Below are 16711 nucleotides of genomic sequence, written 5' to 3'. Positions count from 1 at the left end.
TACTACAACTACTACTACTTCAACTACTTCTACTACTACTATAACTACTACCTCTACTTATTCTGCTGCAACTGCTGCAACTGCTACATGTTCCCCTACCTCTACATCTACCTGTTACTCTACCTCTACCTCTACCTCTACTTCTACCTCTTCCTCTAACTCTACATCTTCCTCTACCTCTATCTCTACCGCTACCTCTACCTCTACATCTACATCTACATCTACATTCACCTCTACCTCTATCCCTACCTTTACATCTCCATCTACCTCTACCTCTAACTCTACCAATACTTCTACTTCTTCAACTACCTCTACATCTTCCTCAACCTCTACCTTTACCTCTACCTCTTCCTCTTCCTCTACCACTACCACTACCTGTACCTCTTCTTCTACCTATACCTTTCCTCTACCCCTACCTCTACTTCTAACTCTTCCTCTTCCTCTACCTCTACCTCTTTTGTTACCTCTTCCTCTACATCTTCCTTTACCTCTACCTCAACCTTTTCATCTACCTCTATATCTACCTTTTCCTCTTCCATTACCACTACCACTAAATCTAACAATACCTCTTCCTCTACCTCTACCACGACCTGTACCTTTACCACTACCTCTACCTCTACCACTACCTCTACCTCTACCTCTACCACTAACTCTTCCTCTACCTCTACCTGTGCCTCTACTTCTATCTTTACCTCTGCCACTACCACTACCATTACCTCTACCACTACCATTACCACTATCTCTACCTCAACTTCTGCCTCTACCACTCCCTCTTCATCTTCCTCTACCTCTACCTCTAGTTCTAAATCTACCTCTACCTCTACCTCAACCTGGTCTAACCTCTAACTCTACCTCTTCTTAACCTCTACCTCTACAACTACCACTACCACAAAATCTACCTCTACCTCTACCTCTATTACTACCACTACTACTATATCTACCTCTACCACTACCTCTACTTATACATCTACCTCTACCTCTACCTCTACCAATACATCTACCACTACCTCTACCACTACCTCTACCACTACCTCTACATATAACTATACCACTACAACTAATATTGATTCTACATTAAGAAAATACAGAAGCAAAATGCCAATAAAAATAAAAATGATATTCATAATTATTCTAAATATAGTGTTGCATATAATTATTATCAAGTATAAAATGACTTGTTTGGCAGACAACATTAATGAGTAGAACTACATTTGTACACTTACTGTTATCTATAATCATATTAAAGAGGTTTTGTTAATTGATTGTCAGTGTAATATCAACATAGAAACGTATTGTTTATTGGGGCTGCCCCTCCACAGCATTGCGTTGAGACAAACAGTGTTCATGTGTATACCAGTAAAACAGTCCTTAATTCGAAATGTCATATGGATGGTAATGTTATTCATGTTTAAAAAAAAATCAAATCAATTATTAACTATATAATTAACAGACACACAGACAACAGCTATTATACATCCGAGTGCAAATACACGCGTTACCGAACACAAAAGAGATCAGATGAAATTTGATTTAAAAGACTTTTATCGGAATAAATATTTAACATAAAATTGCAACCCTAATTTAAGGCCCAAGTTTGTTGACGTCATTTCGGATTAAAATCTGCCAAATAACTGCACTTTTGTGGTAAAATGTTCTGCATATTTGTTCTTTAAAATGAACATTTTGGAACAATTGACCTTCATAGTCTAACAAAAATTCAATTAACGTTCTTAAGGAACTTCCAATTTCACTTATTACCAGATTTGCCTTTTATTACCTATGGGTTTTTACAATCCCTTAACCTTATTCTTTTAAAAAACAAAATTGAAATAGAATTCACTTAATAAATACATTGTGCACCTTCTAGAACATAAAGTTTACTAAGATGAAGTCGACCTTTTTTTTTGAACGTACTTCAATAAAATCTAGACATTTTGTACTTATTTGAAAAACTACATAATGAATGTCATCGGATCACTTTCCATACAAATTTTGAATGTTGTGAATGTTGCCAATGCTGTGAGTAGCGTGAACATTACGAAATTCATTCATTGTGCGTATGTCGCTACCATATTAAACTTATAAACGACACGAAAATGGTGGAATTTGTTAATTGATCACAAAGATTGAATATCATGTTTCGTGCATGTCTTCAAATCTTTCCATGGCGAATCCCATATTCAAAAGCTTAGGCGTTATTAATTATACAAATGACACGGTGTTGCATTGAAAATATTTAAGCTTCAACAATTTGTCAATAATTCGTTTTTTAACTTCTTCAATAGGGTATATCTTTACCTTGTAAAGATTACCATTACCTTGTAAGTATATTCACTTATTTAGTTGCCGTTGAGAATGAATGAATAGAACACTCTATTTAGTATTGATTTAATTGAGTTAGCTTCGCTGTGCTTTGTGAATTTTCGTTTGATATGGTACAATTATTCGCTGTTTAAATGATCTGTCTCAAAATATTAATTTATATAAACTATGTATAAATTTCTTATTTACCCGTCCTTTATTTAAAATGTTAAGCTATTTATGTTATTATACGAAACATTATTGTATGTTTATTGAATGTCTTAGTTTACAAATACGACAACAGTATAAAACGGCTTCTATACCGCATTTCTTAATCAACTACTTCTTAATTATGAATACATTTTAAACCCTTATTTAAACATTTCTGTTTTGAGTCAGATATAAAGAAAATAATTGTCCAACTATATGATTTCTCCCTATAAACATTAAGGCTGCCAATAGATCGTAGCAGTGTAAAGACTTGTGAGACGGCTCTTATGTCATCTTCATAAGAGCAGTAACGATTGTTCTAAGACGGAAATGTAAATACTATCTACGCTGTTATGACTTACAGCAGAGTATTTATAATTATACCACGATACGTCACGATTATATACGAATACAGTTTAATAAGGTTGAGGTAGACGATGGAACGATCATACAGGTGACTATGTTCGACCACATCCGTTGTGTTGTAACACTGTAGTTCGGACGATGTAGATAATATGGATGTATCTACGACACACCGATACTAAACACAGTTCTTCCTCAGTCTATTTAAGTTATTTGAGATTTTTGCATCTGAAAATATGCTTCTGAAACATGTTAAATGTCTCCAAATTACAGATCAACATGGCACAGGTGTCCGTCACATAGCTTGATCACTAAAATATGGCCATTTAGTCCTTTTATGTTTCACAAAATATATTCAAATTCATAAAATTACATTTTTAGTGATCAATCTATGTGACAGACACCTGTGCAACAGACATATGAAAATTACATTTGGTGACACATTTACAAACACTGATACACTATAATATTGTCCAACCCTTACTGGCTTCGCAATTAAATTCATTATAGTCGCCACAAACTTTCAAATGATCGCGGCTATCTTGGACGCCATCTTGGATATCCAAATATACCCCATAAAAGCTCTGAACGAGCATAATATACAAATACTTCTAGGGTCTTTACGTTTAAACCTTTATTTTGTAATATCATGTTTCCATTACCTTCACAAAGGAGCGGAGGGGCGTATTGTATCGTCCCAAACCGTAACCAGAATTGTACTTACTGCAACTTGGCCAAAGCCAAAGAGGACGGTTCAATATGAACACACTTCATAGTAGCCCGAAACAAACCCAGCTATGATGATTCGCTTTTGCTATCTCTTGTTTTGCAAATATGTGTCAATTGGTATGGCAAAGATGCGACATAAAATTGGGGCTAGTTTTGCCCCAACTCTGGCTTCACGAATATACTCATTCATTTAAAAAAATGCTTTCACACTTCATTTGTGTACAATACATTTCGTCGTTAAAAGGGAAATACTATAATGTTATTAATTAGCTGATTTCATGTTGGCCCAGTTATTTGTCCGAGGTTAGCTGTATTTGCCTAAGCCCGACGGCAAATACAGCTAACCGAGGAAAAATAACTCGGCCAATATGAAATCAGCTAATTAATAAGTATTTTATGAATCAACTATTACCATCTTGGTTAAAAAAAATTAATAACTTACCTTAAGTTCACATTGAAGCCGCATTTTCCCCTTATTTGATTGTGTTGTCTGCCTTTCTAATCTTGACTTTGCAGATTTTGACATGCATTCTTAAAGTGTCATTGCACATACTTGTGACAAAAGCACTGTACAGTGTAAGAGGCAGTCTTAATTTCGTAAATCGTTTGCCGAAACGTCAAGTGTTTCACCTTCGTCATCTATTTTATCGCTGTACAAAATCATAATAGTCGTAAATTCCACCAATGGGTTAAAAACAACTGTAATATCAAACCGTACAAAGTGGTTCAAGTATTTAATAGGTTCAAGTAATCCAAAAAGGTTAATACGATGCAAAAAAAATCAAAACAGTCGGAAAACGGAAAACAAAATGGCTACCTTTTTAGATAATTCCTAGCATATTTTTCAGATTAGGCAAGTTTCGACAGAAAATGAAAATAGTCCATTTCTCAAATCCTATATTAGGGAGAATTGTAGCCAATCAAAACTGATAAAACTTGTTGTGTATTTAACTTCAGCCAAAAGCGACACCTCGTGCTGATAAGCCACGCTTCTGTACTACTACATGCTGCATGCTATCACAGTAATTTAGTTCTTAATGACTGTTCTCAAGTACTAGTAATAAAACTGTTGTTATTTCTTGTTGTAAACACAACAAAACTCATATAGGTCTAGTTTCGTTGATATTGTCCGAGTTTGGTCGATATTGAGCGAGTTTTGACATATATTGCCTTCAATTCTCTGGTAGTGGTACCGCGATTGTCCCCGTATCTCGCCAAAAACGTATAAAAAAATAGTTGATTAATAATATAAAATACAAAGATTATTTTTTGATTCAGCGAAACGCTTTGTCCCGATACCGCTAAACACTCACAAGAAGATGATAAATCAAAAACGGAAGTAGCACTTTGCACACTTTGCAAAATGTGGCGGGTCGAAAATAAAGCAATTGGCTGATATTTGGTTTCTAAACGGTATGAGTCATGTGTCATTAATACAGTTTTATAACCTACATAATAAAATTACGGTAAGTCGGTATGGCCTTATTCAGTTCATTTTACTATTCAGCTACATAATAATTTATCTGTCATTGATCTTCTTAAATAAAGCGTTTATATCAAAGTCGGTATAAAATATAAGACACCATTTGTAACATAAATATTATCTTAAACCTTACAAATAGAAACGTAGCAAGGTCCTACCGTAGCTTTAGTAAAACTAAATAGACATGTAACTTAAAACCTTAGAACGTTATTGAGCATGTAAAATGTACAAAAAGGTAAACATGTATTTGGTTCTTCCGTATTTGCACTAGAAAAGAATGTTAAATTATGACTCATTTTAACCATATGATATCGACAGAGTGCATGTAACTAGGTTATAAACACACTCATGGGAGGAAACTAGAGCTTATGCACTTAAATGGAGATCTTGAATAATCTGCCCTGTAATCATTGTATTATTTTCAATTAATGATGTCACGTTTGAGTATGCATCAGAAATACCGTGTACGTGGGAATGTATTGTGTGTATTATTCCTAAGTGCGTTCGTTTAACCCTTATCAACCTAGATTTGCTGACTGACAGCAGACATTTAACTGCTTAGTGTACGGTAAATACTTTAAATGCAAATCTATTTGATGTAATAATTATATTGGTAGTTGATGATTGTTAAAATGTTACAATTATTATGAAACAATACTATTCAATAGTATTACTCTTTGGCGTTTCCTGTTAAAAAAAACATTCGTCTTGACTAATATTCTCAAGTCACAATTGATTAAACCTCGATTTTGTTTAATCACAGTCATATTTATAACTTTTATATCTGAATTGTCGATGTTGTCTGATTTATTTTCTTACGAAAATATTGAATTGCAACATTTAACGGCGTTACAATATTTTCATTATCGTTATCAAGCCCGGAGTTTCACCTGATACAGATTATAAAATAAACCGAGCCCTAAATTAATAAAACTTGATAGTGGATTTAAATACTGGTCTTAATTGGATATAAGAAGGATGTAACTTATCGGATTACTTGATATATAAAGGACTTTCAGTTGAACTGACGCAAACGATGATGACCAAAAATTACATACTAAATACTTCCCGAGGATAGCACTCCAAGGAAATTATATGAATAAGCAATACATATGTATATCGGGAATGTCCAAATATGCTTAAAGAAAGATAAACGGATACGTACAATGATTAATTCCTATTGGATTTCGGCAATGCTACTGGCTTCAACACTGAGGCAATCTTTGAAAGTAAAATTACAACTACATATACTCGTTTTAAAATTCATGTTCATATTCATATATGTTAGTTAAAAAACAATTTTAAATGATGTTAGAGTTCTTTATGATTGTGTCTTGAACTTGTGTTAGGTAGAAACTTCATGTTTTTTTGAAAACATACATGTGGTAATTGTATTGTACATATTCTTGAACAAAGGTTGAAATACAAATCAAGTTATTTGATATTTTGTGTTGGGTCGTCCGGTTCTACCTCACATATTTCAAAACATTAATACATCAAACAATTCCTTTGTACCTGTAATAACTGCTTGAATATCAAGAATTATATTCGAACGTGATATAAATAAAAACAGTTATGCTTGGATACGATTTTTCCGATGTTACTTTAGAAATGACGTTACGTTAATTTACATAATGGTGAGTTTCAAAAACTACAATTTTCGGTCATTTTACATCATTTTAGGAACACAATAAAACTGTATCTTTGTCTCTTAAACGTATTGTTTTGTTTCTGTTTTAATATCGCAAATTATTTCAACTTGTGACCAACTATACGATGCATTACCTATTTGCATTGCTTACCTATTTTAATGTATCTTGTTGAAACACTTAACATACAAATGTTAACATAGGTATTCGTCATCACAGTCATATGGATCAGTTTATATATGATAACATGCACATATATAAAATGTACTGATGAAAACGTCGATATATCAAAATTAACACTTAAAAATGAGAGGCGAAACCACGTATTATAGTTTTTTTGTTCATGGTTATTGGCATGGGGTATCAAAAATTTGAATATACAGTTTATATAAACAAAATAAGCGTAATTGAAACATCTTCAAGCCAAAACTATTTATGAAGATGTAAGGTCTCCTTTCATGGAACAATTTAGTACAGAAGAAGTTTTCGAAGCAGAGGAAATCTGGATCGAGTCCAACATATATCGTATCAGAAGCTGTCACGTTTATCAGCAATCAACTGTACGACTTCACTTTACACTGAAGCATCAGTCAGGATAACTTGCATGCATATGTTTAAACAACGTATATAAACAAATATTAATTAAAAGAAATATGTCACATGTGATGTAAGTATAGTATTCGTGTTCAAGTTGTTAGGGTTTACATCTACTTGCTCGTATGTCCAAGGTATAGAGCTGTTCAGATATAGCCGGTTGTTGACCCGGCTGTTAGTTTTTACTCTGAGTACACCCCCTCTATCATGAAAGTATGGACCCGCCCTTGATCTGAAAAAAACACCTGTGTGTTGGATCTAATTCAGTGCAACACAACAAAAATTTGATTCAACTCACAGGAAAAATTGAGGCGATTATATACTGTCGTTGATACGACCCGCTTTTTGTGGGAATTAAAACCAATAACTCTCGATATTGGACGCCTTACAACGGATATATACGGGCGATTGTAATGGGTGTACATGTGTTTATTAGAAACAGGGTAAAGGGAGACATGTCAAGCCGTTAATGTATCTTTAAAACAAGTGGTGTTATGAACATTCAAGGTCAAGTTTGAACCATAGCATGTATAAAATGTCTCTCTTTATTTTCCGATTATTATGTACATCTAGTATACAGTATAATGCCAATTAAAAAGCATTTTCATAATTCATATTTATTTTGGAAACAAAGTATGACAATGAATACATTTTGTGATTATATTATGAAACGACTGAAACGTTGAAACCCTAATTATGATATGATACAGTTTTAATGGATACCTGCAGCGCTTCCAAAATAAAATAAAATACAATGTAAGATAAGATACATGAACAGAAAGTTAATCCTCAATCCATTTGCTTTCTGTCGTATTAAACTGCATAGCACTGCGTTTTGTATTACAATGTTGTTCACGTATATGCTACATTTATTTATCTTGTATTCTTTACTAGTATCTCTCCTTATCTAAACCATTCGATATAGTACAATCATGATTAGACTTAGATGATATAATACGTTAAAAGTCCAACTTGATGATTGTATAAGTGATTAGTATCTGGAGAACTGACGTATGCAATTATAGTTAAAAATGATATACACGATTATACATGCAAGACATTTCGAATGACACATAATACATAAAACGTTTTCAACTAAAATCTCTCTAAGTGTATATACGACACTAAACACGAAATACATTTTGGTCAGTTGTAATGTTACAATGGAAACTACAGGGTCAAGCCAAGAAGTCAAAGAATTAAACAACCAATGTTTTAAGATGCAAATGGTTAGAAGCCGAAATACTCAAAACGAGATACAAATCGTTCACACATTACGGTTCGACCATACATGCACTATAAAAGCTTCATTGATATATGTTGGAACTGCCCGTGAAAGGTGAGCTGGTTGGGATTAGAGTCATTTGATGCGCTGACAACATCACAATATAGACAACATCTATCCTCATTTTATCATATTATTTCCAAGCGCTGTGCAAAAGAGTTTATAATACCAAATACGTTGAAAAAACATTTTGTTTGAGTCAGTCGTGCATTTAACCCGGAAATTTACCATTAATAAAGCAAACTAACAAATTACGTTTGAGATCTTTGTGGTCAAGGATTCATGATTTGGCTTGAACCAAAAGCAAAAACACCTGTTCTCACAGGACCATCAAAGTGATGTTAACCCATCATGTAGTGATACCTCGATATAAATGTAAACCACTCTTTTTTTGTCTTGTGATCTTGTTGTTAAAGATAGTTGAAGTATTGTGTCTTTGAACACTGCCATAGTTGAGGAATTGACTGCGTGACGTACGCCTGTAGTTTCCATTGTATCATTTTTATTATTTTTTTTTTCCTTTTTTCCATGACATTGTGAATAAGCCCGATATTATAACGTGTATTCATATCTTCTACATGGGTTAATATCAACGTATTGTTATTCCTGTTTGTGAACATCAATAAATATTGGATTGAAAATATACAATAAACGCACACATAGCGCATGGTCAATGATAAGATTATAAATTCACACGAATTATATAATCCCTTTTTAAAGAGGAACGATTAGTAAAAACACATCAAGAAAAACACAATTACTGTCAAATATTATCAATCATGGAATGAAGATTAATCATTTACATATCGTACTGTGTTAAGCATAGTATAATGGTAATAACATGGGAAACTTCAGCTGACAAACAAATAATCTTGCACACCGGATAGGCATTTCCGGTGAAGTTAGCCATCCTGCAAAGCAGATCTGACACCCCATGTCAAAAACGTCATGCAATACAACTCGTCACTTCTTACTTATTTTATTGTATGGTTAAAAACGTACAGTATGCCTTCAAAAAAGCGCTATGAATATATAATTAAGCAAGATATATAACTAAAAAGGAAATAAATAGTCGTCACAAACGCACTTTTTTTAGGTACCATATGGCGCCAACAGTGATCAAAAACTACAACGCGTCATGATTTCAGTTTTTTGCAAAATTTAAAAACATATATCATCTACGCCAGTTTTACCAAAAAACTATATATGTAGGTATGAAATACATATCATGTTTAATCTTGTCGGATAAAAAAATCCGACCTTCGGGCACGCTGAAAGACCGGTAACTTGACAAGCCTCGTGACCGACTTTCGTGCGGGCCCTCGGGTTGGATTATTCTTTTCGGACACGGAAACGCAGGATAGAAATTAGTATTCCTAAATAAGATGTAAAAGATTTATGCCTAACTGAGACTCAACAAGGGACATACGACAGAGCATCGCTGCCACTCGAATCAAAACACTTGTCTAAATTGTGTTGGGTAATACATATAGTGGATTTCATCACAATTGCTAATACATATATATATAAGCCCGATATGTATATGTATATATATGACTACCACTGTACGCACGGTCTATGCTTGTTCTGCGTTTAGTCAATCGCTCCGGAATATTTCTTCTTTTTATATTCGTATGGTAAAAGTTACTTAGTAAAATCATACGTGTAGTAATATAAATAAAACATGGATCAAACGTTGTAACAACCACATTATCTGTTCTAAGGAAGAAAAAACATCCCCTGAAACATCCTTTAAAACACGCTTAATTATTTTTAACTCGAAACGTTTGAGAAAAATTATATCCAAAACAGACTACCTGGGATAACAAACAAAACAAAAATTAAAGCTCTACATTTGCTTCTGTTAAGATTGTGTCTGCAAAGTCCGCTTACATCCCATTTAAGAACTCAGCGCAACGTCGAGCAAGCGTGGATCTGAAGTTATAAGCCGTATTTAATTAACTATGATATAATAAACATATTAAAACAAAAGTATATGCACAATACCCATCATGATATTGAATATCACATTGAAAACTGCAGAATTATATGTAAACCAAGCTACTACATCAGTCTTGTGACTTTGATATTTGACGATAACACTTCTTAAATAAAAGTATCAATGTATCCAGATCTAATACTTTTAATACACTTTATAAAAAAATAACTTACATCCAAATTGCAAAAACACATTATATATACTTATTCAATATCTAAAATTGTATGCATAATACACATAATTATGTTTCCATGCAGAATCACATGTCAGTTATATAATTATTATTTATAATAATCTCAGTTTAACCATTTACATTCCTTTATTAGACGAGCATTTCGAAACTAAGTGCAATAAAGTCACAGAAACGAACTCGATGGTAGGGAGAAAGATACCAGATTGGCATGCCATGTTATATACATTCTACATACAGTACGAGCATGCATTGTTTTCAATATATGACATTATCATTTGGAGAGAGCATTTCGACAACATAAAACTAAAGCAAGCTACCGACCGTCGACAGTAAAGGTCCCGTACAGCTTCTCCGTCTGATCTATATTCGCCTCTGTGATACCTTTGGCTAACAGCTCCGCTTTCAATTTCTTTGGGTATCCATTGTACGACGCTGCTCTAAACACTCTAAAAATAGAACTTAACTGCATATATACATGTATTCAACGTAACGCGAAGGTGATCCGCAACTTTGTAAGATTGACGGTAAACTATAACTATTCAGACACTGTTTATTTTATAGGTAACATCTGAGGTCACACTCATGTAGGAAGGACTAGCGAGTCACATTAGTTGGATAGTAACGTTTATAATAATTATACAAATACACAAATGCATGTTACTCATACTTACAACGTATTATATGATAATTTGAACTTTGTTTCAATGCAACGTATAAATAAAAAAAGCAAACTGGTTCTTCTGTACACATATAGTTGTTCCTGACCTCTTGAAAACTGTCTACATTCTACATTATATATAAGAATACATTTCAATTATAGTGTGTAATTAAAAGTTTAATTAAACAGTATAAATCAGTAACTTGTTAAAGCTTGAGTACTGGGGAAATGATTTGAGGCATTTAAACAAAAGAGCTGCATTGCAGTTTATTTTTTTTGAAAATTCTTGAATTCAGTGCTACATAGTTCAACAATGTTAAATTTCACGGCAACTATGACAGTGACATACAGGATATTTTTTCAATTCATTGTAAGATCGTAATTTATTTCATTAGCTTCATAGAAAACATATTTTTACGAGTGGCGAATCCAAGGATAAAACTATACTATTTCTTTGATCAAGCGTGAAATTTAATCGCATGTTACGATAAAATAAAATAAAGTTTCTTTTCGGAGTTTATTTAGTATTTCTTTTTCTAAAAAACCCTTTGACAACTATTTCCCCCGCCGCTACCCAACGGACGCACTTAACGTACTTTTTAATAGATTATAATTCAGTCGTGTTTTTTTGTGCAAACTTTTATGAACATTAATTATTGAACGTGTATTAATGCATCAAATAATAACGAAAGCAGTTTTAAATTAAACCGGGCATTAGTATATAACTAAATTACTACGTGGCCATTTATTGAGCTAACATTTAAAAGGCCGTTTTTAACATTTTTGATATTTGGTAACATTGATACAACATCCTATTTATGTTCGAGCTGTTGTTTTTGTCGGTTTTAATGCAAGCAAATGTTCGCACATTCAGCTTCAAAGTTCATAAAAAAGTTTGAAAAACATAATTACCATTTTTATAATAAACGGTAAGTTGTTTATTTCCAAATATATCTTTATTTAAACTTATGCAACCTCTTGCAAATCTTAAATTATTTTAGCAATATTTTGTGGTTCAAAGCTGACGTAATTAGTTTTGTCAAAGAGAAAGTACCTAAAATGTCATTTTATAGAAGTTCTAAAAGTTGATATTTTGAATCCGAATTTTGCATTTACTTAATTTTCAAACTCCGTATTTCATCTAAAGGCATAACATTAAGTATGTTAATCCGCATTTTCTTCACACATAATGTTTGTTAAATATGAAATTATTTGCCTCCGTTTTAATTAATAGAGCTTTCTTAATAATACGGCGACCGTATTGTATTCGTATTATAATATTTTACTCCTTGAATATCTTGCGTGAAGACAGCCCATAATGTAAATGTTATGGTTTAAACAGATGCAATGCCACAATTTCTGTTATTTTAAAAACATATCCAGCTGATCATTAAACACACATGATATAAGTTGTAGACATACGGACGGTATACACGCAATATAAACATTTAACAAGAGTACCATGATGGAATGCTCAACGCTCGCCCGTTTGTGTTCACTATATCAGAGGGCATAACTTAAACGCTATGTGATGAATGGACTTCTAACCCAAGTTAAGAATCTTTATGTGAGTAAGTGTACAGATTTTTGTGCTCATAATATCTACGGTTTTGATATTAAGACTTACGATAAAATATGCATTTAACTCAATCTTAATATTTCGCATGAAACAAAACACATATTTAAAGTTTCATATAATGAGTGTAGAATTGAAAGTGATATTTTTTATCAACAGGTCTTCTTTCTTTAAAAAACAAATTTTTAAATGTTTGCAAATATGTAATATTATCAGATTCTGCACTTGATTGTAGAAAGTAACCCTGTGAGTTTGTTTTTAAATTTTAAATAATTAAATTAATTCTGACAGGGTTAATCGGAATCAGAGTTGTAAAATTTGACCAACGGTTTTTGCAATTAAACTGGGATTTAAGATCCCACGGCGCATGCAAAATTCGTCATTTACGCAGTATTCTATTATAACGCATTGCATATTACCACCTGCTACTAAAGAAACATTTTTTGTATGATTACATAAGAATTTCATTTTAAGCTCATGTCTTTATATTTAGGATTTGTCTGCAAACACACTTAAGAATCTATGGCGTCAGTTGTATGACGTCATCATTTCCGAGCTTTCCGTGCGCCTTTTAATTATAGGAGTTGACTGACTGAAACAATAAATTAATTACAAAAATAAAATCATTTGATGAAATGGGTTTGCTTCTCTCACTGATTCGTTTCGCGTCATTACTATGAAATGGTTTGCTTCTCTCACTGATTCGTTTCGCGTCATTACTATGAAATGGGTTTGCTTCTCTCACTGATTCGTTTCGCGTCATTACTATGAAATGGGTTTGCCTCTCTCACTGATTCGTTTCGCGTAATTACTATGAAATGGGTTTGCCTCCCTCACTGATTCGTTTCGCGTAATTACTATGAAATGGGTTTGCCTCCCTCACTGATTCGTTTCGCGCCATTACTATGAAATGGGTTTGCCTCCCTCACTGATTCGTTTCGCGTCATTACTATGAAATGGGTTTGCCTCTCTCACTGATTCGTTTCGCGTCATTACTATGAAATGGGTTTGCCTCTCTCACTGATTCGTTTCGCGTCATTACTATGAAATGGGTTTGACTCTCTCACTGATTCATTTCGCGTCATTACTATGAAATGGGTGGAAAACACGTTATAATTGGTGTTGCGGAAACATCAGGAAATGATTCTTTTACTGACGTTACACACTGAATGTTACGTTACGAATATGATCTTCATTTTAAACGAAGTCTACATTATTTTTAAACCTCATGGACGGTGACGTCGTGCTCCGTGATCCTCGTACATTGATTTTGTATACAATAGATTCCATTATAAACAAAACATGTTGAAAAAACATTGCATTCATCTACAAGATCATTAGTGATCTGTTTTTCGATAAAAATAATTATATTGTATGAATATTGTATTCATAATTATATATCTATGCCTAATACTGAATATTACATAAGAAATTATTCAGTCCGTCATTTGTATAAGAGCCGTAGCTAATATTTTTTTGGTATGAACCAAATCGTATTAATGTTATTCCCGTAATGAGCAATATGTTATCAAGACTTCTAAACGATGTATTCTACCAAAGAACTATATTGCATGTTTCGGAATCCTTATTTTACATTCTGCACCATTGATAATATATTGAGTGTATACATGCTATACCATTGAAGTAATGTTGTGTACGGAAGGAAATGTTTTGAAACAAATACGTTCAAAAATTGAGAATTGACACTTCCCTAATGAGCGATCAGTTGTGTTTATTTCTAAAAACATCTTCAGTGAAACATATGCAACTGTCTTTACGATCAATTATTATTTGTCATCATTTACAGATTCTAAAGTGCCGAATTTATTCAGGTGAAAGGGAACTGAATGCAATTGCTTTAAAAAAGTTCTGAAGTTGATAATTTCACCCCTTAGTTTGAAGTTCAATATCAAATTTATATTTTAACTGTGGTTATTACACTAATAAAACTCCTTAGTTTATTGAAAAACATGAAAATAGCATTCATACGCTGCTTTAGTTATACGTCATGTAAACATAACTAACTTTACCTATTTTGAACTCCACCACTGACCTATTGAAACGTTATATGCTATTAAAAATGGCTTAACCTTACTACCACTTACAACATGCTTTGTACATGTGATGTATATAATTGTACTTTTTAAAAAAAAGTAATACTAGCCCAAAACGTTCATACATGGGCCCCTTTAGTCCTACATGGGTCCCTTTAGTCCTACATGGGCTCTTTTAACGAGATGGCACTCAGAACATAGTTCTCCTGCATTAAAACAGTTAACACCTATGCCTTCCTAAACGCTCTTAATTGACTCTTATTTTACATATTATAAAATTTATTTTTCTTACAGGTCATACACTGATCCTTCATACAATGAAATGCCATCCAGGACAACCTTTCCTTCCTTTCCCAAGTTGAACATCAGCCCTCTCCTGAACGCCGCCTTTAACATCCTACATAGCAGCTCGCTCTTAGTGCCGGTCCTCAAGTATCCTTTGAACGTGTCGCCTTTATACGAGCTTCCCGGGGACGGATGGTGCGCCTGCGAGAAGGGAAGACAAACGTTGTGTTAGACGAGATGGAATGGATTTAACTTCTAAGAACACATTTACCATAGAATGCATTGAACTTGAAACTTAATTTGACAGGAAAATATATTGCCAGAAACAACGGAACAATTCTGATTTTAATATAAGCATCCATGATATTTCTGTTCTAAAAGTATGCTTTTCGGCATGTAATAATCCCTAAAGTGTACAAATAATACGGGAGGATAAAAGTAAAAATATAAATAATGACATTAAAGCAAAAGTACGGGCATTGTTAGATACATTAAAATATAGTTTGCGTATGTGGAATAAATTACGATATCTACAGGTTAAAGAGTTTTAAGAAAAGTAAACGCAAAACAATCATATAACGTTACTGCATATAGGTTACACTAATTTATTTCAATTACCGAAAACAAAGAAAATTGCCATTATTAATTACAAAGCTAATTCGTGTATATGATAGATGCGTAGAGTGAAATACCCATTCTGTGATCGTAGCTTATTATTTGGTTCTACGGAGAAATGAAATGATTTATTCCCGACTTAATAATATATTCTTACTAAAGTTAGAAAATACAATTTCGGTGATGTAATAAGTATGCTGGTGTTTAATTTATTTTTAAGCAAAATAGAACATATATCGAGTAACATCTATACAACAATAGATTGGACTGTAATACATGATCATGTGTATTTAAAAAATAAACTCGATTGCGCATTATCACGCTTGGGACAAAGATTCCTTTTTTCTACAATATATCCAAATGTTCTACTAGAAAAGAACAATTTGATTCAGTCAGTTTGTGCATCGTTATTTTCCCGAGGCAAAACAGTTGTATTGCAGGTCGATTTTATCAATGTATATTTCCCCTAAAAGCTTTAAATGCATAGCAATAAAATACTGGCATTCCCGATGACATCAACAAATATGACGTACGAGGCAAAATCGTATACTTGTGACATAGATTATGCTTAGTGTGTTGTGTCTTCTACTGTCTTCTTAGTGTAATCTTCCACACTTTCCTAAATATCTTGATTTATGATTATTCAATAAAATTAGTTAATTGTACCACATCTTTTCCCTTTTTGCTTTCAATATAAACATATAATCCATTTAGTAT

General features: G+C 33.1%; 1 long non-coding RNA gene across 1 annotated transcript; it reads right to left on the bottom strand.

Moving 5' to 3' along the window:
• Window positions 1-7858: 7858 nt before the first annotated feature.
• On the bottom strand, window positions 7859-15645 carry LOC128240100 (uncharacterized). Its single transcript, XR_008262042.1, has 3 exons — window positions 15387-15645; window positions 11128-11252; window positions 7859-10549 (listed from the first exon to the last, which is right to left on the bottom strand). It is a non-coding gene; the product is annotated as an uncharacterized LOC128240100 (long non-coding RNA).
• Window positions 15646-16711: the final 1066 nt, after the last annotated feature.

The sequence above is a fragment of the Mya arenaria genome, chromosome 7 (genome assembly GCF_026914265.1).
Source record: "Mya arenaria isolate MELC-2E11 chromosome 7, ASM2691426v1".
NCBI classification, from domain to species: Eukaryota; Metazoa; Mollusca; class Bivalvia; order Myida; family Myidae; genus Mya; species Mya arenaria.
Note: the sequence above shows the minus strand (reverse complement) of the source record. Positions and strands in the feature narration are given on the sequence as shown.